The following is a 27,801-nucleotide window of genomic DNA, read 5'->3' as shown; positions in this document are numbered from 1 at the left end:
GATAATATTTTATTGCATAATTTCAAGTAGAAAGGATTTTGAACATTCCCAACACAAATTAATAATAAATGTTTGAGGTAAGAAATATACTAAATACCCTGACTTGATCATTATACATTGTATGCATGTATCAAAATATCACTCTGTACCCCATAAATATATATAATTATTGTGTCCATCAAAACTAATTTTAAAAAGTGAAACCGACATAGTCTTTTCCTAACATGTTTCATTAAACTCAGTTCCCATTCAAACAAATGCAAGATCATCTGAAAGAATTACCCTTTATTACCATTTTGAGGAACCTTTCCAGGAAAAGTGCTCTTCCAGTGCAGAATGGAACACAACTGCTGAGAATTTAATTAACACAAATTATCTGGAAATGTCTGAAGTGACTTCATAACTCTTCAGTCCAGAATTCCTCTTATGGTATTTGATCCTAAAAATATAAATAACAAAAATTTGTGAACAAAAAATTTATTTCCACATTACTTGTAATGTTGACAAAAGGCAAACAACCAAAATTTCCAAAAATAAGATTTTACTGAAGTTCTTCACACTTAAATGATGCAATCATTAAATAAAATATATTTCTAAAGAATTTCTCATGTTGTTATTGACATATGGATATAAAGATAGGCTTCAGAACTGTATATACAACAGGATTCCAATTTTGTTCCAAACATGTTTAGGTGTGTAATTACAGACAGTGGAAAAGACTAAAGACAGTGCGTTAAGATATTAAGAGGAAACCTCTCAACATAGCAGTATAATAAGGGCTTTTATTTTTCTCTTCATATTTTTTTCTTCTAAATCTGATGCAATGATGAGTATGCGTAGCTTTTGTAACTATAAAAAATAAATCAATTAGGATTTTTAAAAAGTGAAGCAGAATGAAGAATGACTTTGGACTAGGACTGACTCAGGATGAAGAGAATTATCCCAAGTGCTCCAGGTGGGAATAGCCAAAGGGTGTGTGTGGGAATGTCCTAGAATTGTGTCAGATCCAGAGAGGGAGCTGCAGGGTGGAGAACAGAGTGTATCATAATGGTCAGGACTTGTGCAAACTCAGGGGCCCCACAATAATTCCCTTAGCTGGGACAGAGGGTACAAATCTTTAGTTGGCTTTCAAAACTAGGCAACTGAACTGATTAAATAATTCAAACCTGGGGCAATGGGTTCAAGTCCTGGCTCTTCTAATAACCAACTCTGTGGCTTTGGGCATGTGTCTTTACCACTCTGAACCTCATTTGTAAAAGAAATAATACCTTCCTTATAGTATCACTGTGACACTAAATGTAATCATATTTTCAAGTATTTAACATGTATCTACATATATCTATACATCCATATTTACACACGCATATACACACACACACCTAGACCCTTCCCACCAAGCTTGAAGGGGTGCCCTTTGGGATAAAGCCCCTTCCTCACTGCAACTTTTCATAATCCTCTCCATGCTTCATTTCCCATCCCTATCCCTATCCCCATAGTACCATTACTAGCACCACCTGAAGTTTTAGCCAGAGGCATTTCTTCCCTGTGACCTTCACCTGCAATTTGGAGATATTCCTCTTGAGAAGTTTCTCCTGTCTTCTTTTCTTGGTGAGTTGAGTTTGGCTTCTAAGCAATCGAGGCCCACTCTATGTCCAGCCTGCATGTCAACTAGGAGAAAGGTGAAAAATCCTAAACTGTATGTTCTAAGACAAATATCCAAGCAAAATAATAGAAGGCAAAAGGATTATAGGGTACTATCACATGTATCTGGGTGAGAGAGCACTCAGGCTGTGACACTGCGCAATGCTACAGAATCAGGAAAAAGGAAATGCAGCCCAAGACGCTGTGACTTCACACCCTGCTGCTTCAACATGAGGTCCTGAATCATTTCCCCAGTTCTGTCTGAAGCCAGCCTCAACAGATCATCACAACAATCACCTTAAGTGATGAATACATATGTGTGCCAGGTACTGCGCACAAGATTGTCACACCTGGTACATCTGGCTCTTTCATTGCATCATGTTTCTTCAAGTAAGAATTTTGTTTTTCTCCTCTGCTGCCTGCTTTTTTTTCTCCTTCTGGGGACGTCTTTATTTATATGGCTACTAAACTGAGTAAAGGTGCGACAGGACTTCCTAATAAGGTACTCTCCAGATGTATTATTATGGTTGCCTATATCCTCTTTCCCTGCACAGCTGAAGAGGACAGGTTGGCTGATGATCTTGGCAGGTCCTTGAACATTCAGCCTCAAGGTCTTGACCTTGGTTTAAATAGTGCTCAGTGACTTCTAACAAAAAAGAGCGTGAAAGAAAACTGTTCTGTTTCCAGCTTAGACACTCTCCCAAATTCTAGGCTGGTCACTGATTCATGCTGCCAAGAAGCCTGTTGCTGATTATGCTGGATGCCCCATAAATTAATGAGAGCTGGACTTAGCAGTGACAACGATCGCTGAGTCTGTGGAGCAGAAAATGCAACACTAATATATATGTTTCAGAAATGTCCTTTTGTCTGTATGTTCGGAGGAGAAAGTGCTGATGAGGATCAATTACATATTGACTTTAAATTTTTCATTTGACCCAGAGCTCTTTTTATTAAGTAATGCACATGAGAACATTTCATCCCAGGCCAACTTGATGGCTTGGAGAATTCCCTTCAGAATACGGCAACCTGGATAGAATTTGAAATGCAGTTCATTCATTTATTCTTTTATTCATCCTTTAATAGTTATTTATTGGGTACCTGCTATGTGCTTAATTCTAAAAACTATGCTAGTCTGTGAGCAAGACACAATCTGCCCTCAAGGAATCTAAAATCTAATGAGCTAGACACACATTAATAAACAATCCTGGCCCAGAGCAGTATGTTTGGTTAGCAGGAAGTGCAGGTATGCGGAAGCACAGAGGAAGGACTCCCAGAAGGTATCAGGTACCTGGGAAGCATTTAGTTCTTGTTGAAAGAATGAATGAGTTGATGAATGAAAGCATGAGATGGCCCTTGAGCTGAGTCGTAGAGCAAGGTAGAAATTGACTAAGCTGAAAAAGAGCTATAATAGCATGTTCAAAGACAGCAAGGTGTGATGTTTTAAATATAGCTCAGGTGTGAGGAGAGGCAGGCAGTAGGGCTCCAGGTAGTCCAGAACCAGACATAAGGAACTTGGGTGTTAAGTCACCATCTACCTGTGCAAATAGACATACTTGTAGATGGCAGAGTGGACCCAAGGGGCCTTGCACCTCTTCAGAGAGCAGGCATAACCACACAATAAATGACTCATCTGGAGGGATTATCTTCAGTGCTTAGTGTGGAGATTCAGTAGGTAGTTGAACTTACCCTCTCTGGACAATTTTCCTGAAGAGGCAGTCCAGTAGAACCAAAGCACTTGCTCTGAGAAAGTTTCGGCCGGGCGCGGTGGCTCAAGCCTGTAATCCCAGCACTTTGGGAGGCCGAGACGGGCGGATCACGAGGTCAGGAGATCGAGACCATCCTGGCTAATACGGTGAAACCCTGTCTCTACTTTAAAAAAATACAAAAAACTAGCCGGGCGACAAGGCGGGCGCCTGTAGTCCCAGCTACTTGGGAGGCTGAGGCAGGAGAATGGCGTAAACCCGGGAGGCGGAGCTTGCAGTGAGCTGAGATCCGGCCACTGCACTCCAGCCTGGGTGGCAGAGCAAGACTCCGTCTCAAAAAAAAAAAAAAAAAAAAAAGAAAGTTTCAAATCCGGGTTCAACATCTTAAACTAAGCAGTGAATGTTTCTAGAAGCATTTATCCTGCGTGCTACAAAGCCCTGCTGTGTCTTCAGTTTTGTCTGAATGTTGGGACCACGTTGTGAAATCTTCTTGTATTTATTGCCTTCCTGCACTCTCCTCAGCTCGTATTTCCCACATTCTTAGTTACTGTCTGTGTGTTTGCTAGTGGTGCAGTTTTGTTCTGTTTTAACCTTGTTTGAACCCCCAAGCCAGTCTGGGAAAACGTGACCATCACTCTTCTGAGCATCTACCTCTGGGACGTGGTCCCGGGGCTTTGACTCACAGGTTAGAAATCTTGTCATGCTCCCTTGAACTTGACTCAGTGGCTGCAGTGGCCTGGCTGATTTATGGCTGTTTCTTCCTCTGTTTGATCTTAGCAAACAGACAGCTGTGATGTAGCGGCTTCATTCTACTCACCTGCTGGCACCTTCATGTTTGGTCTAATAGCTTGTTAACTGCTCTGAGGACAGGCACTGCCCTTCCTGGCTACCGTCTAGAGTGGTCTCTATGGCAACTGCATCACATCAGGGATGATGCTTATTCTTCAAGGCTTTCCTTCTCCATTTTTCTCTGGTGGCTTCTGGGTAACCTGTAATGGTTGGAGCCCTGTCTCATCCTGCCAGGAAGCCACTGCTGATTTAAAGCCTTGCAAAGAAACTTAACAAGAACCACTGCTTTCTTCTGGTCTTGTTGCTTGTTCTGTGTTGCACTTGGTCCAGGCCTGTAGGGACTTGTCATCCCTTCTTTATCATCTCTCCTTTTGGTGCTCCTTTTGGTATTGTTCCCAGTCTCTCTCAGAAAGCTTTGACATGGTTTCTCCAGATCTTTCTGCTCATTAATATCATTCAGCAGTCCAATCTGAATCCTGACATTCGGTATGTTCTTTATTTGCCTCATCCACCTTTGTTTACTCATTCACTCTTCTCTTCAGAAGTGACCCCCAAGCTTTCTGGTCTTCATCTGTACCAAAGAGACTTGCGTCAAAGAGACTCATATAGACTGTTCAGATATATGAAGAAAGAACTGATTTATGTGTGATAGGAGTCTAGAGTGTTCAGTCTGCCGATGGCATTCAGAGTCCAACAATAATACTGTTAATAGCAGTAAATACTATTATATACAGTATTTCTATACAATATCTGTGCATAAATAGTATTATTGTGATAAGAGCTTTACATCTATACAATCATCCTATAAGGTGAGTACTCTTATTGTCCCTATTGTACAGATGAGGAAACTGAGGCACAGAGGGCTAAGAAACATGCTGTAGAGCCCCAGCTATTAAATGGCAGAGCTAGAACTTGAACTCTGGCTCCAGAATTTATGCTCTTCAACCCTTTCCTGTACATTGGGCAGTGATATTGTTTTCTGTACATGTGGTCCCACCGCCAGAAATCACTCACTTCTGCAAGGCTAAATTGTACCCATCTACAATGCCAAGATTAAATGCCACCTGCTTTGTGAAACTACTTGGCTTCCTCTACATTCAAGATGTAAATTCATTGGTTCATTCAGCAAACATCAAATGATAGTGATTATAGTTTATTCATTCATGTACTCCAGTACAAAGTTTTTTCAAGTTCTTTCAGTGTTACCATGCTAAGTGCTGTGGCTGTGGTGATGAATAAGGAGCAAGCAGACCCTGCTCTCACCCTACTCATTTTTTAAAAAATAACAAGACAATAAAATATAGAGATAGCTTTATGCATGTAAATATTGATATCTCAGTAATATTTATATATCTCTATGTTTGTCTATCAGTTGATTAATAGATATTAGGGATTTTTTCAATCAATTCCTCCTGCCTGTTCATATGATCAAATTAACCTCCTTAGCTTGACACCTAAGACCCTTCGTGATCTGGCCTTAGATTCCTTTACTTAGGAATCTTATCTCAGATTCCTCTACAGTCTCCATCTGGAGACTGAACACTCTAGAGTCCTAATACACATAAGTCAGAACAAGGGGCTCAGTTCTTGCCACCTGTTCTCTAACCATCCACTCCAGACCTAGTCTTCCAGAAAGTGTTTACTCATTGGAAACTATCCAGGCCCAATCACACCATCCTGCTTTGGCTCAGCCTTTTTCTCTACTTCAAGTTCCCTTTTCATACTTCCCATTTCACATTTCTTCTTTTCCAAACCCTTTCCAAACATCAAGTCCAGGTTTAAACATGCCTTCTCTGTGGAACATCCAAAATCATCTTCTTAATCACATTCCCATCAGTGAGGAATTAATCAGTCCTTCCTTTGGGCTCCACAACGCTGACCATAGCCCTCTGGTACAGCACCACCTCCAAACCCAAGGCCAGCTGTCCATTACATGTTGTTCTCCCAGTGGGGACTATGGACCCCTTGAAGATGAGGAATGGGCCCTATTTCTTGCTGCATTCGGAGAACCGAGCACAGTGACCAGTAGGTAGCTATCTTAGTCCATTTGAGTTGCTGTAACAAAATACCAAAACTTAATAGCTTATAAACAACAAAAATTTATTTCTCACAGTTCTAAAGGCTGGGAATTCCAAGATCAAGGCTTCAGCAGATTTGGTGTCTGATGAGTGTCTACTTCCTGGTTCATAGATACACCTCTCACTGTGTCTTCACATGGGAGAAGGGATGAGGGGTCTCTTTGGGGCCTCTTCTTATAAGGGCACTAATTCTATTCATAAGGGCTCCACTCCCATGAGCTAATTATGTCCCAAAGTTCCTGCCTCTTAATACCATCACATTGGAAATTAGGTTTTAACATATGAGTTTTGGGGAAACATATACATTCAGATCATAGGAGTGCTAGACTTATATTATTTAACTATTAATAACAATAACTTTTAAAGTATTTGATTGCCATCTGCATCTGGTATTCTGATAAGCATTTCATTTATTTCATTTTATCATAAGAATCTTTTGATATAGATTATGATATATACTATTGTTAACTCCATTTTACAGATGAGGAAGCCAAGGCTTAGAAACTATGCAATACCTGCTCCAAGTCACAGTCCCCTAAATAGCAGAGTCTGACTGGACACCCTACACTTTGGTGTCTATTGAATGAACAAATGAACTTATACCTTGAGCACAGAGAAAGGAAGTAATCTAGGAGAGCTGTCACTCCTATAGTGTACATACTTTTATACACACATACCCATACATAACCTAAGTTATGTAATTCCGTTTCTGAATATGGAAAAGGAAACCACAGAAGGATTCCATAAAATTCTGATAAAAAAGGCCACTGGTTGCAAGCTGCATATTTTCATTTTTTTATAGAAGTTGTCTTTGTGCTTAGATGAAGCTATTGACAAACCTAGAGTAAAACTGTCTTTTAGATGCTTGTAAGCTAGAAGGGTTAGACGTGGAGTCCATAAAACCTATTTGGATCCCAGCTTTGCAATGGTTTCTATGTGACCTTGAGCAAGACACTTAACCTCTCTGAAGTTTAGCATAGTGATTGATCTGCGGGTTCTACAATCTGATGACCTGGTTTAAACAACCCAGCACTAAGCTTACTAGCTGTGTGATCTTCAGAAAGATAATTTCTCTGTGCTTCAGTTTTCCCATTTGTAAAATGGGTACAATACAGTAATAACATTTGCCTCATATGATTGATGTGATAATTAAATAAATCAATTCACTTGAAGGATTTAAAACAGCACCTGATACCCATGAAACTATTATTACCTCTTAGATAGCTATATCTATTTCAGGGGAATGTTGTGAGAAGCAATGAGTAATATATTTTTGACGCACTAAGCCTTCTGAAGGCTTTGACCCAGAACTAGCACAACAACTCTTCCAACACATTCCATTGGTGAGACCCACAGGGCCAGCCAGGACTCAGGGGCTGTGGAAGGAACTAAGCATAGGTGTAAAGGCAGGAGGTGTGGCTTACCAGGGGCCACGAGGGAGCAGATTCCCACAACATCAGAAGACATAATTTGGGCTGTGGATCTAGGTCAGGGTCAATGCGTGGAATGCAGGCAAAGGAGCTCTCAGCAATTTCACCCATCAACATTCATATTTTGTACTCACAGAAGAACCCTCAGGCCTCCACTCAGAATCTGTTTCTCATTTTCTACAAAATTCTAACCAAGCATAGTCGATGCTTTCTAAGGCCACAAGAAACCAGAAGAATGCTTGAGAGATAAAACTGATTCTACAGACAGGTGCTGTGGCAACAAAAAAAGGGTGAAAAGTGACAAAAAACAAAATATAAAAAACTATAAGATGAAATAAAATCTTAAAATGAAGAGCAAATGAGGACATTTAAAACATAGACCACCCTACACACAAAGGTGTATACTTCCCACAGATGACATTTCTGTCATCAGATGTTAGATGGAGAATACACACCCTTATCTTTCCAGTCCCTTCATTGGTCTTGAAGGGGAGGAGGGTGATATTGCTGTTGCTCCTCCAAAGAGGCAGGGATCCTGGTATATCATTGACAAGGAAAGCCCATTGCTGGCACTTTTAGGTGCTTTATGATTGTCTGTTAAAGCTCTTGTCAGCCATTTATTGAATGGTGTACTGTTTTTGGGTGCTATACTAAATGCTTTTCAAATATGCGAGTCTGCTTTGCAACTGATAAATTCTCTTTGCCAGTGTCAACTCTTTCATCTTTATTAGGACCACCCTCTTTTACAGATGAGAAAATTGAGACTTGGCAAGATGTGAGTTTGTCTAATTGTCCAATTGGGATACAAACTGATATGGTTCTGTCTCCTAGTCCTGTGTCCTTTTTCTGTTCCCCATTCATTCCAGATTATAGTAAATTTTGTCCAAATTATTTACTCATTTAGCACATTTACTGAGTATGTGCTGTACGCCTAGCAGAGTCTGGGACCAGCCTCTCCCTCATCATGCTTAGTTATTTTGCTCTTACTATGTACTGTGCATTCTTATATGCATAATATAAATTCATTTTTCACAACAGCTATGTGAGTTCATTACTCCTGCCCATATTACAGATGAGAAAACTAAGCTCAGAGAGGTTAAGCGAGTTTTCCAAGATCCTGTAGTGGAAAGTGCTAGAGCTGAGATTCCAATACAAGTCTATGTAATGCCTAAGTCCATTGTCTTTCCACCCATCATATCACAATGCTTCCTCCATCATTCTCCAATAAAATGGCTTCTCAGTTGTACTCCAGCCATCTCCCCATTATGCTGGCCCCATAACTCTATCCAGCCCCAAGTGCAGAGCCTAGAATGAGACTGAAGATGTGTTGGCACTCACAGGAAGCACCAGAGTTTTCCACAGCAAACACCTAGACATACACATAGGTCTAGGCTAACATTTACTGAGGGGCCTAATATTTAATGTATGCCTCCTGTATGTACCTGGCCTTGCATATGCCACTTAGGTATTGTACATTTCATCCTCATATCAAACTTGCAAGGTAGGTATGATTGCCCCCATTATACAGGGGAGGAAACAGAGGCTCAGAGAGGGTATTTTTCCAAAACTCATCCACTTTTCCTGACTCCAATACATTGTCCAGTCCTCCAGACAGCTTCATAAGGGGTTTGAATCCCACAGAACATATTCTGGGAAGAACTTCATTGAAAGAGATGTAGCCTAAGCTGCACCTTGGAAAACTTCTCATGCAGCCAGGATAAGTATACTGAGAGCCAGTGAGCATGTTATGATAGTTATGATTAGGTTTCCAGGTACTTCTCAAATCAGATGTGTAAATATAATCAAGAGCATTTCTCTTTGCAGCACAGACCTCCAACAGATTCTACCCAGCATCCTAGTTCAGAGAGAAGTAATAAATTAGCTCTAATTAGCTTTCCCACATACTGAAGCAAGTTTCTCTTGTCACCACTTTGCAAACAGGAAAGAGGGAGGCTCCACTGGACTTCTAAGGGTGTGATCTGTGGTGGTTAGGAGGGTAGCAGGCCTAGTTGGCATGTGATTTTGACTTCTGTTACCTTGTGTGGCTGTGGACAAGCCATTTTTACCCTCTGGCCTTCATTTTTTCCTTATGTAAAATGAGGAGCTCAGAGTAGGCTTCTTCTCCTCTTGCACAGAAAAAGTCCATGACTCTACTGTCCTGGAGAATTTTCCAGCTTGAAGTGTCAACTTTGTTTGTGCATGAATAGAGTTATTGAGTATCTTCTATTTATCAGTCATTGACCCTGAAACTGGAGATACAAGGATGAACATTAACTTGATTTTGTCTGTAGGAAACTTCTATTCCAAAGTGAGAATAATAATAACAGCTACTCCTTCCTACATGCCAGGAACTTAGCCATGGCCATTAAATACATAATCTCATTTAATCCCTGCAGGTAATTGTTGTTACCTGCATTTTACCCATGAGGAAATACTCTCAGAGAGGAAGGATAAGTCACTTTTCCTTAGTTTTACTGGCAGTAAAGGATGGAACTGTAATTCCAATTCAGAATCTGATCTCTTATCTACTAGATTATATTACCTTGCCCAGAAAGAGTTGGATATCATAAAAGAAACAGAGATAACAAGTCTTAGGGAGGCCAGGGGATAATGAGAGATATTCCATCTGGGTGACCAGGGATGGCTTTGGTTAAGACCGTGTTTGAACAGAACCTTGAAGGAAAAAAATCTTGAAGGCATCAAGATGCCTTCTGAATACATGAAGGTGGAAGAGGAAAAACAGTTTCGGTGGAAGAGTCAAGACACAGAGGCAAGAAAGGAAATCACTGGGCACCAATAAGGAAGAATGTGTTGTGTAGAGGAAGCCTAGCAGAACATGAGCCTGGGCTCTATGCTACATTCATTCAAAGGGCATAAAATACCTACTATGTGTCAGGCACAGTGATAGCCTCTGGGAAGAACACTGAGAACAATACAGAGTCCACATCCTCAAGGAACTCAATACTCTACTGCAGTGGTTCTCAACTGGGGGCAATTTTGCCCCCCAGCTGACCTTTGGAAATATCTAGAGATAGTTTTGTTTGTGCTGTAAAATATCCTAAAATACACAGGACAGTTCTCCACACCACATAATTGTCTGTCCTAAAAGGTTAGTAACTCGAATGGAATGACAAGACCAGGCCAGCTCATGGGGAATTTTGTAAGCCAGACTGAAAAATGTGCCCATGCCTTTTTCAGATCAGATGGCCTCTGGCAACCAAAATAGAAGAAGTGACAACAGGAAAATCTTTCCATTGCAAATGACCTCCTAGCACAAAAGAAATCGGTCTAGTTGCTTGAGCAATTTTGTTACAGGCCTGGGACACCCTGAAAATGCTCTTCTACCACCCCTGGTTCAAAAGCACACAGCGCTTATGAGAATATACGGCCCACCAAAAGGAAATGTCAGATGGCTTCTTCCTTATTAATCAAATTAATAGTGCCTCTGCAGAAATTCTGCATAGCTGAGGAATTTATTACAAATTACCTAATCACTTGGTTCTCCCATGAAAAGTAAATAGACTGAACCATGCCTAGCCCTCTCATCCTGAGTATTTCAGTGTACCAGAGCTGGGCCGGAGCCTAGCTACTCAGTTAAGCAGTATTTACTGGACCTAGCTAGTGAGTATGCAGTGGAACTTAACTGCATTTGAAAATGCAAGTCCACTTTTCATGGTTATCTCCAGCACAGCGGGTGCCATTCTGCTTTTCTAATGCTGGTTAAGAGGAAAACAGGGATTCATTTGTGGCTGTGAGGAGACTCCAGATGCCAGTCCAAGGAAGAAAAGATAATGACCAGGGCACTCTGCAGCATCACAGAAAGGGCACTTGATTTGCAATCTGGCGTGCTTGTTTGGCTATCACCTCTGTCCTTACCTGTGCAAACTTGGGCAAGCCATTCACTTAACCTCTCTGAACCTCAGTGTCTTTATCTAGAAAAATGGAGAGCCCTGGAATGATTCAGATTAATTGTGGAGAGGCAATGTGGGCACACCTAGCACAAAGCAAGCTCAGCGAATTGCAGATGATGATGTCGTTTCGTTCTCCCACCCAGATCTGGCTGCAGAGATGTGGGCTGTGGCAAAAAATGAGGATCTGATGTTGCAGTTTAGTTACCTTTTTGTCTATTAAGAGAAGAAGAAGAGGGAAATTCCTTGTAGACTAGTAGCTTCTTAGCAATTCATACAGTTCAGGCAATGTCTCTGGGTCCAGGCAGCGGCTGGCAAGTGAGTTCTTGACATATTGGAGGGAATAGGAAGAAAAATCAATTAAAAGGGCTTTTCAGTGAATGAGGGGTGGCAAACGCCAGGGTTAATCCCAAAGGGAGACCCATATTTCCATAAGAGGCGAGGCCTTCCCTTTAACCTGTTGGCACCACGAGTTGGAGTTTTCTGGGGTAAAGTCCATTACTGGCAATGGGCGTGCCGTGTGTGATTAATGATGGTGGTTACGGGCCAGTTAGCAACGGAGAGCTCCATCCATCTCACTTCATGGAAGCATCACACACCATTTATTGTCTGCAGGCAGGATGTGTTCCTTTGCAATTAGGTAAATGCCTTCTTTCTGAGTAGGCATGGTGATTCCTGCATTAGTGCCCCCATGCCTCTGCCTGACATCCAACAGAAAGGCAAAGGCTGAGAGAGTCCAAGAGGAAATAGGTAGTGACCATGTCCAGTGCTATTTCATGACCTCAAATAAACTTGGCCTAGGAGCTTTCACCTGCTCTCAGATACCTTCTTTCAAGGGGACATTAGGCCCAGGGAATTCATAAATATGATGGCTTTAAAGTCCATTCAAGGGAAAGAAGGAAGGGCACAGCATGTTAAACACAATCCTGTGCTCATTTTCTGCTATTAAAAGAAAGCCTTCAAAACTAATCTTTAAAAAAATAACACCTGTCATTTGTGGAGTGCTTCCTCTGTGCAGACACTGTGCTGCCCTCATAAGAGCTCTGTAAGGCATGCCCGAATCATCTCCATTTACAGTCAGGGCAACTGAGGTGTCAAAAAGAAAAGTAACTTCCTCTAGGTTAGATGGCTGGAAAACACTATGCTGAGACCCACAGTCCTGCTCTAGAATTGTACTCTTCAGTAAGGTGCTGTACTGAAATTCTGTCTCCATAGAAGCACATGAACCAGCACACAAAGAATGACAAACTACAGATACATGGTCTTTAAGAAAACCCACCACACAAGAGAAAACAGAGAGCATTAATTTACCCCATAGTTATTTATTGAAAATCCACTATGGTCAGACATCGTGCTAAGTTCTGGGGATGTAAGTGAATAGGAGAGGTGGTCTGGGAGTTCACCCTGTACCTGTGAAGAGGAACGATAACAGTAACAACAGTGACAGCTGCTATTAGGTTGGTGCAAAAGTAATTGTGGTTTTTGGCGTTAATGTACAGCTAATACTATACTAATTATTTTGTGTACATTATTGCATTTAGTCTTCATAATCAATGAAGAATGAGTCATAATTATCCATATTTTATAAATGAAGAAATAGTGGCAAGAAAAGGTTGTGTCCCCACAAAATTCATGTGTTGAAATCCTCTGCTCTCATGAATGGGATCAGTGCCCCTATAAAAGAGACCACAGGGATCTAGCTGGCTTCCTCCACCATGTGAGGACACAACTAGAAGGCACCATCTTTGAATCAGAAAGCTGGCTATCACCAAACACCAAATCTGCTGGCACCTTAATTTTGGATTTCCCAGACCCCAGAATTATAAAAAATATTCTGCTGTTTACAAGTCACCCAGTGTATGGCATTTTGTTATAGCAGCCCATAAGGAATAAGAAAGTTTAAATAACCTGGCCAAGTTTATACAGCCAGTAGGTAGTAGATCTATACTTTGAATTCACACAGTCTAAACTCTAACTTGCGCTTTAAAAATACTGAACAAATAATTACAAATGTGTTGAGATTTCCTGAGAGCATGGCGGCGAGCAGATGGGGATAGTGAGGTGATGATGAGCATTTAGAACAAGAGGGACAAGTGCAGCCTTGGGGGAAGAGGAGAGAACCAATAATGAAGAAGTGGGAGAGTTTATCATGCCCAGTGAACCTGAAGCACACACCATGTTTGAGACATAAAGGCCAATGTTGCTGGAATGTTGACACCAAGAAGAATGGCATGATCCGAAGTTGGGTGTGTGGGTCAGGGAGACCAACATATTTAGGGCCCAGTGGGCTGTGTTAAATTTCATCATATGGACCTTAAGCAAGAGAGGGAGGGGCTATGCCAGAAATAGCTAATTATCCACCAAAAAGTTGTGGTCTTCATTCTGTAAAGTGCGGTTGTCCCTAGGGGCAGCTATCTCAACAAGGACTGCCTTTTCTGGCTCCTCCCTTGTTTCCCAAGTACACGCACATGTTTATTTCTTGCCAAGGAATGCAAATGGATGTGACGTGTGTTGTTCCAAGGCTGGGATTTTGAAGAGGCAGATGTGACTTTTCTGGGTTCTTTTTACATTTCTACTCCCTGAAAGGAGACATCTGTGAGCCCCTAGGTGATGACCAAGCCACAAGGTGAAAGGAGCCTGCCTGGTTCCCTGAGTCACCATTTGGCACACACCTCCATGGGCACAGGATTTATTTGTGAACAAGAAGTAAACTTCTACAGGGTTAAACTGCTGTCATACTGAGGTTTATTTGTTATGGTAGCTAGCATTAGGATATCTAATTACAGGGACTTCTTTGGTATTCTAAATATATCTTTATATAGTATGTTCATGGTTTACAAAACATTGTTTCATTACGAATAAACAAGGAGGGGTTGGGTAGAGTGGTTCATGCCTGTAATCCCAGCATTTTGGGATGCTGAGGCAGGAGGATCACTTGAGCCCAGGAGTTCAAAACCAGCCTGGGCAACATAGTGAGACCTTGTGTCTATAATAAAAATAAATACATAAATAAAAATTATTTTTAAAATAAGGAAGGAATTAGATACAGTGCACAAATGGTGAGGTTAAGTAACTTACCCACAATCATACTGCTGGAGTCTTCACAAACCCATGCACCCTCACTGGATACGCATGAGCTCAGGATCAAAAGTCAAATAGTTCTGGTAGATTTGAGGCTCTTCCTCAGCTAATTATTCACTGTGATTTTTCAGTAACTTACGTAGTTTGTCTCAATTTCTTTAGCTATAAAATGAGAATGACACTAGCACTTGTCTTATGAGGTTGCTCTAAGCATTAAAGCTCATAGTCAAGATCATGGTGCATAGAGAAAGTTTAATAAGATGAAGAAGTTATGTTATTGTTATCACTGCACCATTATGAAAGGACTTACTTTAGACTCCCACCACTACCCCCGTTTCCTAATAGGCCTTGCATTTCTTCTCCAGAAGGGAGTCATCTTCCCCAACATCCACATGGCACATGCTTGATTCACTCAGGTTCCTATTCAAATTGCTCTTCAGAGGACCTTTCACAGACTACCCAATGTCAAGTAGGCCCCTGCCTTGCCACCCCCGCTTACTCTGCTCTCCTTTTTCTTCCTAGCACACATCACCTCCTGATATTGTAGAGTTTTCATGTATGTATTAATGTCTCAGCTCATTCCACTAGAATGGGAGCACTTTGACAGCAGGGATTTTATCTGTTGTTCAGAGCTGTATCTCTGGCATCTAGAATAGTGTCTGGTATAAAGTAGGAGCCCAATACACATTTGATGAGTGAATAAAGGAATAAATGATGATTATATAACATGTGAGCTATGTTCCAGGTCCTATATTAACTTCAGTTCTTACTGTTTCTTTTTCTTTGGTGATGCCCTAGTGGATCATTCATCAATCCAAAACTTGTGTGCAAATTTTAATCTTTTTCTCCTCTTTAAATGCAACCCACTCCACCTCCAGGATCTCTTGTTTCTAATACGCTTCCATAACACCTCTGTTCCTGAGGCAGGAGATCTGTAGCCTTCCCAGAGTGGGTGATGGGCCCTGGCCTCAGTGCCTAGCCATTCCCTGTGGCATTCATCACCAGCACTGTAGAACACACACACTTTCACACCACCCAAGTTGTCAAAGCTTACAGATTAGAATTATTGCTCAGTAAACTTGACTGGACTACAGGGCCATCTTGCTATATGATCACGTTTCCACCAAGATTTGTAAGTTCTGTTGGAATATATTTGATGTATAATAAACTGTATATATTTGAAGTATATAATTCGATGAGTTTTGATACATGTATACACCTGTGAAACCATCACTACATTTAAAATAATACATATATCCATCATAGCCCAAAGTTTTCTTATGTTCCTTTATGATCTAACCCTCCTTATACATCCCCCATACACACACAACTCCCATACCCAGGCAACCACTGGTTTACTTTCTATCACTCCAGTTAGTTTTCATTTTCTAACACTTTATAGAAATTGAATCATACAGTATAAAATATTTGGGTTCTTTCTCTCAGCATAGTCATTATGATTTACATCCACATTGTCAAATGTATTAATAGTTCCTTTTTATTGCTATTTAGTACTTAATTGTCTGGATATACTATAGTGAGTTTGTCCACTCACCTGTTGGACACTTGGAAAGTTTCTAGTTTTTAGCAATTACCACAAAGCTGCTACGGTCATTTGTGCACAAGTCTTTGTGTGGGCATATATTGTAATTTTCCTTGGATAAATACCTGGAAGTGGGATTGTTGGTTTGCATGATAGGTCTATTTTTAACTTTTTAAAAAGTTATTGAACTCATTTCCAAAGAAGTTTTAGCATTTTACACTCCTTCCAGCAGTGTGAGAGTCTCAGTGTCCCTGTTTCTTGCACCTGGTTATTCTGATTAATTTTAGTCAGTTTGGTAAGTTGTAGTGGTATCTCATTATGCTTTAGCTTGTAACTTCCTAATAATAAATAAGTGATTTTCAGCATCTTTGAATGTTTTTGTCATCTTTATCTCTCCTTTGGTAGAATTCACATTTTTAAGGAGTTATCTTATTTTAGAGTTGTAAGAATATCTAAAAATATTTTGATAATCCAGAAAGAAGTTCTTTGTCAGATAAATCTATTTCAAATATTTTCTTCCAGCCTGTGCCTTGCCTTTTCAATTTCCTTTCCAAGTCCCCTGAGTGGAGCAGTTTTGTTTCATTCTCCCTTCATATTCCTAGAAACAAGAACAAGAACATTGAAAATGTTATGTAATTTCAGTTCAATGATGAGAAAAGGTCTAACGTGAAATACTTCATAGCCACACACATGAAAGGTGACTGTTTCATCAATTTGCCAATCTGCAAAATCAAGATAATACTATCTATTTCATGAGGCTGTTGTCAGAATGAATAATAGTAAATAAATTACCCAGACCCATGCTTAGCATAGGGGAAGATTTCAGTAAGTATTAGCTTGCTTTTATTCTGTAATCTTAGGGAACAGAAGTGAGGCCAAAGGGTAGAAATCTTAAAGATTCAGATTGTTTGAATTTAGTGAATTATTTTCCATCGCAGTCCAGTTAATGAAATAAAATAGGTACCCATAGAAGCTGCTGAGCTTCCCATCACTAGGAGCATTTAAGCAGAGAAAACATAACCATGTGAGCAGGTTATAGAAGAGATTATTGCTACCTTGCGAGAAATACTGGACGTCTCGTGTCTCTCCTATTCCTAAAAATGGTTTGGTTCTTGGTCGGAGATAATAATGACAATAGCATATCTTCATATTTAATACATATTATATATTATAGTATATATAATACATATTATAAAATATATGATACATATATACTGTTATATATAATACTAGTAATTATTGATGATATAATATTGTATGAAGTACTTAAAAACTATTCTATTATTTAATCATAATGACCCTTTGAGGTAGAGGTAAATATTAGTTCTATTTAATAGATTAGAAAAATGAGCTCAGAGGTGTTAGATAGCTTCCCTAATAGTACATGGCCTGGAAAAGGAGGGCCTTGAATGCAGGTTGGCAATGGACTGAATGTTTCTGTCCTTGTAGAATTCATATGTTTAAATCTTAATCCCAGTGTGATGGTATTTAGAGGCGGGGCCTTTGCCAGGTAATTAGGTCATGAGGGTGGAGCCCTTATGACTGGGATTAGCACCCTTGTAAGAAAAGGCTAGACAGCTAGCTGCCATGTGTAACCCAGAAGGGGGCCCTTATCAGAATCTGACCATGCTAGCACCCTGATCTCAGGCTTCCAGCCTCCTGAACTGTAAGAAATACATTTCTCTTGTATATAAGCCATCCAGTTTATGGTACTTTGTTATAGCAAGCAAGAAAGTACCATAAACTAAGACAAGGTCTGTCTGAGTAAAGTCCATGCTTAGAGCCCAGGTGCCCTGTGGCCAGTGAGCCCCTGCTTACTCATAGCTATGGGCAAGTGTTGCTGAAACAAACTTTTCTCCAGCACCTGTGTCTCTCTATTCTCTCGCCTCCCCCACCCTTGGCTATAGTGTGTCTCTGAGTCAGTGGGAATGAGTATTTAGGTCTTGGTCCACAGCTGCAGAATTCCACTGCTGTTGGCTCAACAGGTCACCCCGTGAAGTGGCCAAAAACCAAGGCTGCCATGCCTGAGGTCAGCTACCCAACTCACTCTCCACCTGGCACTACCAGCTGGATCTCAGCTTCTTGAAGAAATGACATTCACCATCTCCAGTTGGAATAGGTCTTCCCTGGGCTTTTCCTTCTGGCATGCAGAGTGTTTATTTGTTTTGGAAGGCCTCAAAAGTGGCAGCTTTCTCATCACACAGCAGGATGGAATGTCCCATTTGGTGCCTGTCCATCCAGCCCACAATATTTATGCTGTTATTGCAAAGCTGTTGGCCCCTTAGATCCTAATCATCCAAAGATACTTTCGTGGCTTCTTAAAAAACTAGGCCTGTTCTTCTGCAAGCAAGTGTCTGCCTCACTGCCATCCTGATTACCAGCTCCTGTTGGCAAAAGAACCATTATGATGTGAACCAGATTGTACCAAACAGACGTTACCTAGCAACCAGCGGGAGCCATCAGGATTCATCCTTGTGTTCCAAACACTGTGCGGAATTCCTTAAGCATCTTGGACATGATGGAGACTAAAAGCATGCCATGAGGGAGCCTTAAGAGAATGGCTTTGGAGTCAGGCACACTACGCAGCCTTGACTCTCAGTGACTACTGTGATCTTGGGCAAGTTACATAACTCTTCGAGCCTCAATTTCCTAACCTAGGAAATGGAGAACAATAATAGCACTTATTTCATACGAGTGTCTCAAATGTTATATATGATGGAAAGAATAATCTTTCATATTAAGTAGGCATTCAACAAATGTTAGTTCCCTTGAAAATACAATTTTTTTCTATGTGTTAACATTTGTGAAAGACACAAACCCAAGCATCCAAAGGACCAGGATCCAGTTACCCATATCCTATATTAGTAATTCACTGTGTCCTTAAGGAGGTCTCTTAACCTCTCTTTGGTTTATTTTCCTCATCTATACCATGGGGACAATAATAAGTGTTGTTCAGGAGCCCACATGAAATTAGGGATATGAAAAAGCTCTGAAGATCAGAACACAAATGCAAGAGGTGACCTAAGTCTATTGCTGGTAGTATTTTCACTTGAGAGGAAGTTAGCAACACTGGGAGGCTTACTAGAGGTCTTTGTTTCATAATAACTTTTACCTTCATCCAGGTATAGTCCTGGTATTCATATTGGTGCAAGAGATATTTGAAATACATTGAAGTCCATGTGTTCCTCACTCCCTTATTTTTTTCACTTCCATCTGTCTGTTGATTTCAGGAAATGTATTCTATCTCAGATACCAAGAGACCCATTATCAGGAAAGATGAAAGGGTTTCAGGGGATGTAGTTAAACTAGTTAGTCTGGAAAAATTAAAGGGCAGAACCACCCAAAGAATGAATAAGAATTAGACAGCATTGCACAAAGTTCTCAGATTTTGAAGTGAGGTAAAGATAGGTTCAAGTCCTCCTGGTCTACCACTTTCTGGCTCTGACAACTTCTTAAGCCTCAGCCTTTTCATCTGTAAGATGGGCATATTATGATTTATTTTTGCAAGGTTGTTGAAAGGATGGGGGTTTTGGTGAATATAAAGTGCCTATAAAAGCATCTGGCACATAAACTATCTACAATATAAGATATATATTAAATAAAATATTAATAAGAGCAATAATAATAACACATATAGTCAGAGGGATACAGAGTCCAAACAAGAGGAAAGGTTCCAAAGGTTTGGTCTGAGCAGCAAATACGAATCACTAATAGGAAGTAAATGCAAAAGGTCAAGAGGCAGGGAGATGAGAAACGAGTCAGCAGGCAGATTGATGGAGACAAATAATTTGGGGTCTAGGTTAGGAAATAGGTTTAGGTTTTGTAGCCCCCGCTGAAAGGTACAAACCAGAACAGCCATCTTGGCCGCTCAGGGAAGTTCTGTCCACATGCCTTTGTTTATACAGGCCATTGCTTTTTCCTTCAGGACTCAAATGACAACCCCCTGCAGAAGTGCCTGATGGAAAATAGGTTGTTAGCAAGAGGAGAGGCCTGGATGCTCCGGGCACAGGGTTCTGACCAATGGCAAGTCTGCATTCCGCACTTGGAATCGCAACTCTGGAATGTCAGAGAGTGGGATTTCCCTGAAGAGTTGCCCATGTGACTAAGTACCCCTCAGGTTAGTGGAGTGAACTGTTTCCCCAACTTCAGTTTCTTTGTAATCAGGTAAAATCTCAGCACATCTAGAACGCCTTTTGGCCATTGTCTCACTGACTTCTTACCTCAGGGAGCCCAATTTGAAGGAGTTGCTGGAAGCAAAGAGAGTTTGAAATGAATTCAGTCAGTTGTCAGCCAGACCTGTGGCAGGGGATATTTCCCTGCTTGCTGACTCTGCTGGCTCCCATAGCCACTCCCTAACAAGCACCTGGCCTGGCAGAGTTAGGAGGTGGAGTTCTGTGTCTGTTATTAATATCAGTGAGAATGCCTTTTTTTCCTGTTAAATCTGAGCACTAATTATCATCTATTTACATCACAGAGTTCAGGGAAATCACGGAGCAGACTAAGAACAATACTGCATGACTTGTTTTTCTAAGACCACCAGAGCAGGCACAAAAGAACCAGCGACTAGGCAAGTGTAGGAGCAAAACTGCAAGTTTATTTTGGTCACCTAAGGCGTGGGGAAGAGGTCTGTCGGCCTCCGGCAAAGAAGGCCGACAGAGTCCCCCCGTGGGGCTCTCGGACGGCGTTCTTGGAGTCCTGACATCCCGACAGGAGTGGGGCTGTGAGAAGGCCGTGTGTGGCGTCCCTCCGGAGCGGCTTTTCTAGGAGTGGGAGGGCAATAGGCGGGGCACGGGCGTGTCGGGGGGCGTTCCACAGGTGCGACCAGGTAAATGTTGGTCTCTTCGGATTGACATCACCTGGTGCATGCCTAGTTGGTCTGCACCTTCCCGGGTCGCCGGCTGCATTTTCGTGCGCCGGGAAAAGTTGGGGGGTGGAGGGGGGGGGATGAAGAACCCGGAAGTGCACCATCTTGCCTCCGCTCATCCAAACATTCCAACCTTTTATTGGTAATAGTGATAAGGGGCACCGTGGTCTGTCTGGCTACTTCCTGCTGTTAAGGGGCGTCGTTAAGGTCGGGGCCCATGGTTGGCATTTGGACGCACGGATGAAAAATAAAATAAGGCACAGTATTAGTATAGGAACGAGGAATGGAAGCATTTGTTGGAATAGGGGAAAAACCCAGAAGGAAGGTCCCAGCAAGGTTGAGGAGTATGAGATAGTTAAGAAAATTTAGTAAGTTTGAGGCGAGTGGGGAAAAGCCAAACTGATTTCCACTGATTGCTTTCGGTAGGGGCCCTTTTTAGCTGGGAATGAGGCACGAGTGTGCAGAGTAGTTGTTGGCCAGGCAGCAATTAAGGAGTGGAGTTTTTGTGGAGTGGATGGCTTTCCACTTACTCCTACTACAGAGATATTGGATGGAAGGCTAGGTCTGGAGAAGGACGGCAAAACAGAATAGGTAGCCTCGCTGTTGATTAAAAAATTGATTGTCTTACCCGCTACCAGGAGAGTTACCCGCGGCTCGGCGAGGGTGATGGGGGTCCCCAAGTCTCGGCACCTTCAGTTGTAGTTGTCGTCCAGATGTAGGAGCTGGAAGGAGCTCCCAGGATCCTGGGAAAGGGGGTCACGTGGAGACGCAGCACCTGTTCTCAGGGTGGGGCAATCAGACTTCCAGTGTCCTCCCTGCTGGCAAGCAGGGCAGGGGGTTGCTGGTGGATGAGGGTTAGGACATTCACTGGCCCAATGTCCTGATGCCTTGCACTTATAGCAAGGCTGCGTTGGGGCTCGGGGACCTTGCGGACACCTGTTGGCATAGTGTCCTGCCTTGCCGCACTTATAGCAGGCTCCTCTCATAGCCTTGGAGTCTGCGGAGTGTGTACTCTCTGGCCTGGGGTTACGACTGGGCTGTAAAGCCGCTGCTAGGAGCTGTAACTTCTGTTCAAGGCGAGCTTGCCGTCTCCTCTCTGGAGTTATAGACCTTAAAGGCTAATTTAACCAGGTCTTGTATTGGTGCCTGTGGACCATCCTCTACCTTTTGAAGTTTCTTACGAATGTCAGGAGCTGATTGAGAAATGAAATAAGACGCCAAAATGGTGGCCCCTGTGGGGGAGGCCGGATCCAACCGGGTATATTGGGTTAGAACCTCAGTCAGTTTAGGGTAGAGGTTAGGATAACCTGGAGGTTATGCCAAGTTAAGTCATAGGCCTGACAAAAGTATCTAAATTCCTTTATGTATATGGTAGGATTAGCTGAGAAATCACCTAAATGCTTCTCAATTTTGGAAAGATCGGCCAATGAAAAAGGGACATGTACTCTGACTACCCCCTCCGCCCCAGCCACCTCTCGCAAAGGTGCTAACACTGTAGGAGGGTGTGGGCAGAGATAGGGGACTCAAGACAGCCAGTTGGGGGCCCGGAAGGAGGCATGGGACCGAGTGGATTACTAGTAGATAAGGAGGAGGAAGGAGGAGTCTGGGCAGGAAGGGAGGGGTTGGAGAGAGCGGGGAGAGAAAGAGGAGTATAGGGCAGATCGGGACGAGAGGGTAAGGCCCAAAAGCCTTGTATGTAATTAATTTCAGACCACTTGCCTAGCCACTGGCAGAAATTGCTGAGGTCGATCACGCCACAGTGGAAAGGAAAATTAACCGCTTCCTCCTAAGGTCTTGTTCAAGCTGTAAGGTTTTTAAATTGGCTAGGAGGCACCCTAAGGGGGTGCTCTTTGGAAATTTGGACTGGGGGGTTTCCTGTTTGTTTCCTCTTTACTGACACAATGGACACAATGGAAATGGATCCCTGCCTGGCTTCAAAGCGTCCTTTGGAACCAGCAGAGACAGACTGGAGGCTCATGGAGCCAAAGTGGAGATTACCTTCAGGCGGACGTCTCCGTCCTGAACGGGTCTCCCGAACCACTTGGTGGCTCCAAATGGACCTCGGACCTGCGCAGGATTTTGGCCGAGGGAGGTAAAGAGGAGACAAGGGCACTTACCCCAGAGAGGCCGTGAGAGTGAGGGAAGCGGGTCTCAGGTCCTGGTCCGTCTGCCGCGTGGAACGAGGAGGAGGAGGAGGCTCCCCAGACCCTGGGGGCCCTGAGGAGGGGTCTCCTCCCGGGTTCGGCACCAACTGACTTTTCTAAGACCACCAGAGCGGGCACAAAAGAACCAGCGACTAGGCAAGTGTAGGAGCAAAACTGCAAGTTTATTTTGGTCACCTAAGGTGTGGGGAAGAGGTCTGTCGGCCTCCGGCAAAGAAGGCCAACAGAGTCCCCCCGTGGGGCTCTCGGACGGCGTTCCTGGAGTCCTGACATCCCGACAGGAGTGAAGGACTGAGGAAGGCCACGCGTGGCATCCCTCCGGAGCGGCTTTTCTAGGAATGGGAGGGCAAAAGGCGGGGCACGGGCGTGTCGGGGGGCGTTCCACAAGTGCGACCAGGTAAATGTTGGTCTCTTCGGATTGACATCACCTGGTGCATGCCTAGTTGGTCTGCACCTTCCCGGGTCGCCGGCTGCATTTTCGAGCGCGCGGGAAAAGTTGGGGGGAGGGGATGAAGAACCCGGAAGTGCACCATCTTGCCTCCGCTCATCCAAACACTGCATATGGATGCCTTACTTTGCAATAAGCTGGCTCTAAGAAAAGTGGCGCAGCTCATCTGTACAAACAGTTATCTTTTCCCTGCCATTAAAAGCAGGAAGGTGTTGAATTCATGATGGTAATGGACATTCTTTAACCTGCTAAGAAAGCTAGGGCATGTTATTTTATCATATAGAGCCATAATCTCCCAATAGTTTAAATAAGGATGGTGAACAGATAATTACTAAGGTTCTCTTAGATTCTAAAAAAATAATACTCTTCCAAGTGAAATAATTGCCAACTAGAATCAAATGGGTGAGTCAGTGGTAGAGCTTGACACTTCCACAGAAGGAACCCAGGTTCAACTCCTGAGTAATACAGTATGTGTCACGTGGCCTGCCTGGTTTTTGAAAAGTAACATAATTAAGAGTTAATAGACTTAGGACCTTGATCTGGTTCTCTCACTATTAGCTGTGTGTCAGTGAGTGAGTCACTTCACCTCTCTAGGCTTCAGGGGTTTTTCTTTTTTTCTTTTTTAATTTTAAAAATAAGAATCTTGGACCAGATCACTTCTAAGGTCTTTTGTTGTTGTTGTTTTTGGCATGAACATTCTATGATTCCATACTAATAAAACTGCAATACTTTAAAAATACTTACATTTTGACTACAATCTTCACTTTGTCACATCGTAAACATTTCTCTATAAAGCCTAAGCCTAACCTCTAACATAGTACCTGATGCACAGCTAGTACTTAGTAAATGGTAGATGGTTGAATGGATAACTCCTGCCTATATCCATCTTATATTTTCCACTTGTGGCAACTTTCTAACTGTGTGACCATTGACAAACTGCTTACTGTGTATAGCTCAGATTCATCATCTGTAAAATAGAGGTAATAATACTACCTGTCTCATAGAGTTGTTACAAGGATAAAATGAGTTCTTACATGTAAAGTATCTATAGCAGGGCTTGGCACACAGAAAGTTCTTTGTAAGTCTTAGCTATCATCCCCATCCCCATCATCATCATCATCATCATTACCATCATCTCTACTCACTCTATTATTCTTCATACATGTGCATTGTCTTCAGAATCGTCTCCAGATGCCTGTATCATTTAGTCATTCAGAGATTACCTTTCACTTTTGATGGTTAATCCTCTTTTGCCATATTAAAAAATCAACCTAGCACTTTTTCTCAGAACTTTGGGAAGTGAGTTTTTCCTTGTCTAACAATGCCCATTTGCCTTTTTCATTTCTCTCAAATTATTTCTTTTTTTTTCTTTTTGAGACGGAGTCTCTCTCTGTCACCCAGGCTGGAGTGTAGTGGCCGGATCTTGGCTCACTGCATGCTCCGCCTCCTGGGTTTATGCCATTCTCCTGCCTCAGCCTCCTGAGTAGCTGGGACTATAGGCGCCTGCCACCTCGCCTGGCTAGTTTTTTGTATTTTTTAGTAGAGACGGGGTTTCACTGTGTTAGCCAGGATGGTCTCGATCTCCTGACCTCGTGATCCGCCCGTCTCGGCCTCCCAAAGTGCTGGGATTACAGGCTTGAGCCACCGCGCCCGGCCTCAAATTAGTTCAAACTGCCATATCATATAGTTACTTTACTTCCAAGTGTCTCACTTCTTCTATACTCTTACCAACTTCTTTCTTTGGCTTAAACAAAGCCCTTCATTGCATCTTCTCATTTCTGAGAGACACCACTAGCAATACCAGTGAACACTTTCCAAAGATGCTTGGGTTTCAGCTGAGTGGGAGTCTCATCAGATATCTGCATAGGTCATGATCATCATGGCGGCATCCTTTTAATCAGTGAAAGTGTACTTATTGAGCATCTTATGTGTGCCAGGCTCTTTTCTAGGTGCTAATAATTTCAGACCCTGAGTGTATCATTCACATCCCCATAGGTCCAGCCATCTGTTGAACACATCCCCATTGAGACCCTTCTGTTAGAAGTATAATCTTTATTTATTTATTTATTTATTTAGAGATGGAGGCTCACTCTGCTGCCCAGGCTGGAGTGCAGTGGCACAATTTCAGCTCACTGCAGCCTCTACCTCCCAGGTTCAAGTGATTCTCGTGCCTCAGCCTCCCATGTAGCTGGGATTACAGGTCACCCCTGTAATTTTTGTATTTTTAGTAGAGATATGGTTTCATCATGTTGGCCAGGCTGGTCTCAAACTCCTGAGCTACGGTGACCTGCTTGCCTCGGCTTCCCAAAGTGCTGGGATTACAGGTGTGAGCCACTATGCCTGGCCCAATCATCACTTCTTGTATGTAAACTTTTCATATGTACAGTAACTAGTTTTATTGGCAGTTGCTCGATGCTAGAAATAAAAAGCTGTGTGCAGCATACTTGTTGTCCTTGAATAGCAGATCTATACAAGGATTGTAGCCCATCGTGGTAAGGGCTCTAATAGAGGTACAGTGGCTAAAAGAAGCATCCTGCTTCTCTGAGGCTACCTTTCTTAATCTGTAAGGCGGGCATGATCTTACTCATGTCCTCAGACTCTTGTGAAGCAATCCTCCAGCTTCTTCTCTTCTCTAGCTACACTTGCTCTCCAGGGGCTTCAGCCAGTCCCAGGGCTCTGGATACCAACTCTCTGTTGATGAGTCCCAGGCAGTAGCAGCTCAGACCCAAATCTTGGTAATTATTCTCTACTCCTATCTTTCTTTCACATCGTATATTTATCTGACAGCAAATCCTCCCAACTCTATCATTAGAATATATCCTGATTCTTCCCTCCTCACATCCCATCTACTCTCATCCAAGCTAGCATCTTGCCTCCTGGGACCTTTTCAGCAGCCTCCTAGGTCTCTATGCATCCATCCTTGTCAACCTGCAGTTGGTCATCTCCAGAGCAGTCAAAGTAATAATTTCAAACTAAAGTCAGATCATGTCACTCCCCTTCTCGACCTCCTGTGGTCTCCATATTGTGCTTAGAACCCAAAGTGCTATGCAGGCCCTACAAGACCATCATGGTCTGGCCTCCACCTACCACTTTTCTTCTTGTTCACTCTGAGCTACTGATTTCCTTATTCATCTTCGAATGTGCTGACTCAGATGTGAAGACCTTTCCCCTCTTCCTCCGTTTCTTTGCCCCCAGGTAGTTGTATGGCCCACCCTTCATTTCATTTCAGTCTCTGTCCCTATGTCCCTATATCAAAGACCCCTTTTTAAATATCCCAACATGAAGTAGCACCATCACTGTGTTCTACAAACTCACCTTCTTTAGTACTCTTCATCACATCTATCTTTGCCATCCATTATAAGAGTTGTTTATTAATTTGTTTGTGAAATGACACTTACCTAGAATGCCAGCTCCATGGGGGCAGGGACTTTGTTAGCTTTGTTCACTTCTATGTCCTTGGGGATATGGTCTAGGGTGGGCACTCAACAAGTATTTTTTGAATGAGTAAATGAATGAATGAGGATTAAATAAGATCATATTTGGAAAACACCAAGTATCAAGTGTTAAGTTTGAGAATTGGTTACTTCTTGCTACCACTACCTCACTGCACCCCACCCCAAAGCCCCTCAGCCTCCCCCAGCTCTGCAGAAGGTGCTGTGCACTCATAGATGTCCTCACAGCCTTCTTTCTTTCAGGTGAGCAATTAATCAAAATCCAGTCTCCTGCTGTTCCTTTTCTGAAGCTCATTCATTCTGAAATACACTGTCCTTCTGTGTTACCAAGGCCAGAATATTTATTCCTGTGAGTTAAAAAGAAAAACTACGGAAAATGTAGTGACCATTTCATTTTACAATGAGTTGATAAGTTATTAGTTTTTCTTTCATTTACTTTGTCTTTGGAGATTTGTATCCAAGGTTCAAGCAGAATTAACCCACATGAAGAAGTCACATAAAAGGCCCTTTTCAGGGTGTCCTTCTTTTAAATTCCCTGTCTCTGGCATCATAACCACCCTATCCAATCTTCCCCAGATCTCCCAACACATAAATCTTCTGCTCTCACCCATTAATGGAGCTCAGCACATTCACTCCTGTGCCAAGTCGAGTCCGTATATTAGAGATTGAGAAGCAACCAGACCACCAGCTTGCAAACATCTG

The 27,801-nt window shown here is 42.4% G+C and overlaps 1 protein-coding gene and 1 long non-coding RNA gene across 2 annotated transcripts in view; one reads left to right on the top strand and one right to left on the bottom strand.

Moving 5' to 3' along the window:
- The window catches only part of DAB1 (DAB adaptor protein 1), a 1,271,953-nt gene that overhangs the window by 373,838 nt on the left and 870,314 nt on the right, over nt 1-27,801 (top strand). The gene's annotated exons all lie outside the window — the stretch shown is intronic.
- On the bottom strand, nt 290-14,785 carry LOC117091979. The gene is made up of 5 exons (XR_004440586.1): nt 14,628-14,785; nt 11,758-11,874; nt 9,678-9,890; nt 1,557-1,668; nt 290-439 (listed from the first exon to the last, which is right to left on the bottom strand). It is a non-coding gene; the product is annotated as an uncharacterized LOC117091979 (long non-coding RNA).

This window comes from Trachypithecus francoisi, unplaced genomic scaffold, assembly GCF_009764315.1.
Source record: "Trachypithecus francoisi isolate TF-2019V2 unplaced genomic scaffold, Tfra_2.0 Lachesis_group12, whole genome shotgun sequence".
Lineage (NCBI taxonomy): Eukaryota > Metazoa > Chordata > Mammalia > Primates > Cercopithecidae > Trachypithecus > Trachypithecus francoisi.
The sequence above is the reverse complement of the archived record's forward strand: the minus strand, read 5'-3'. Positions and strand labels throughout refer to the sequence as shown.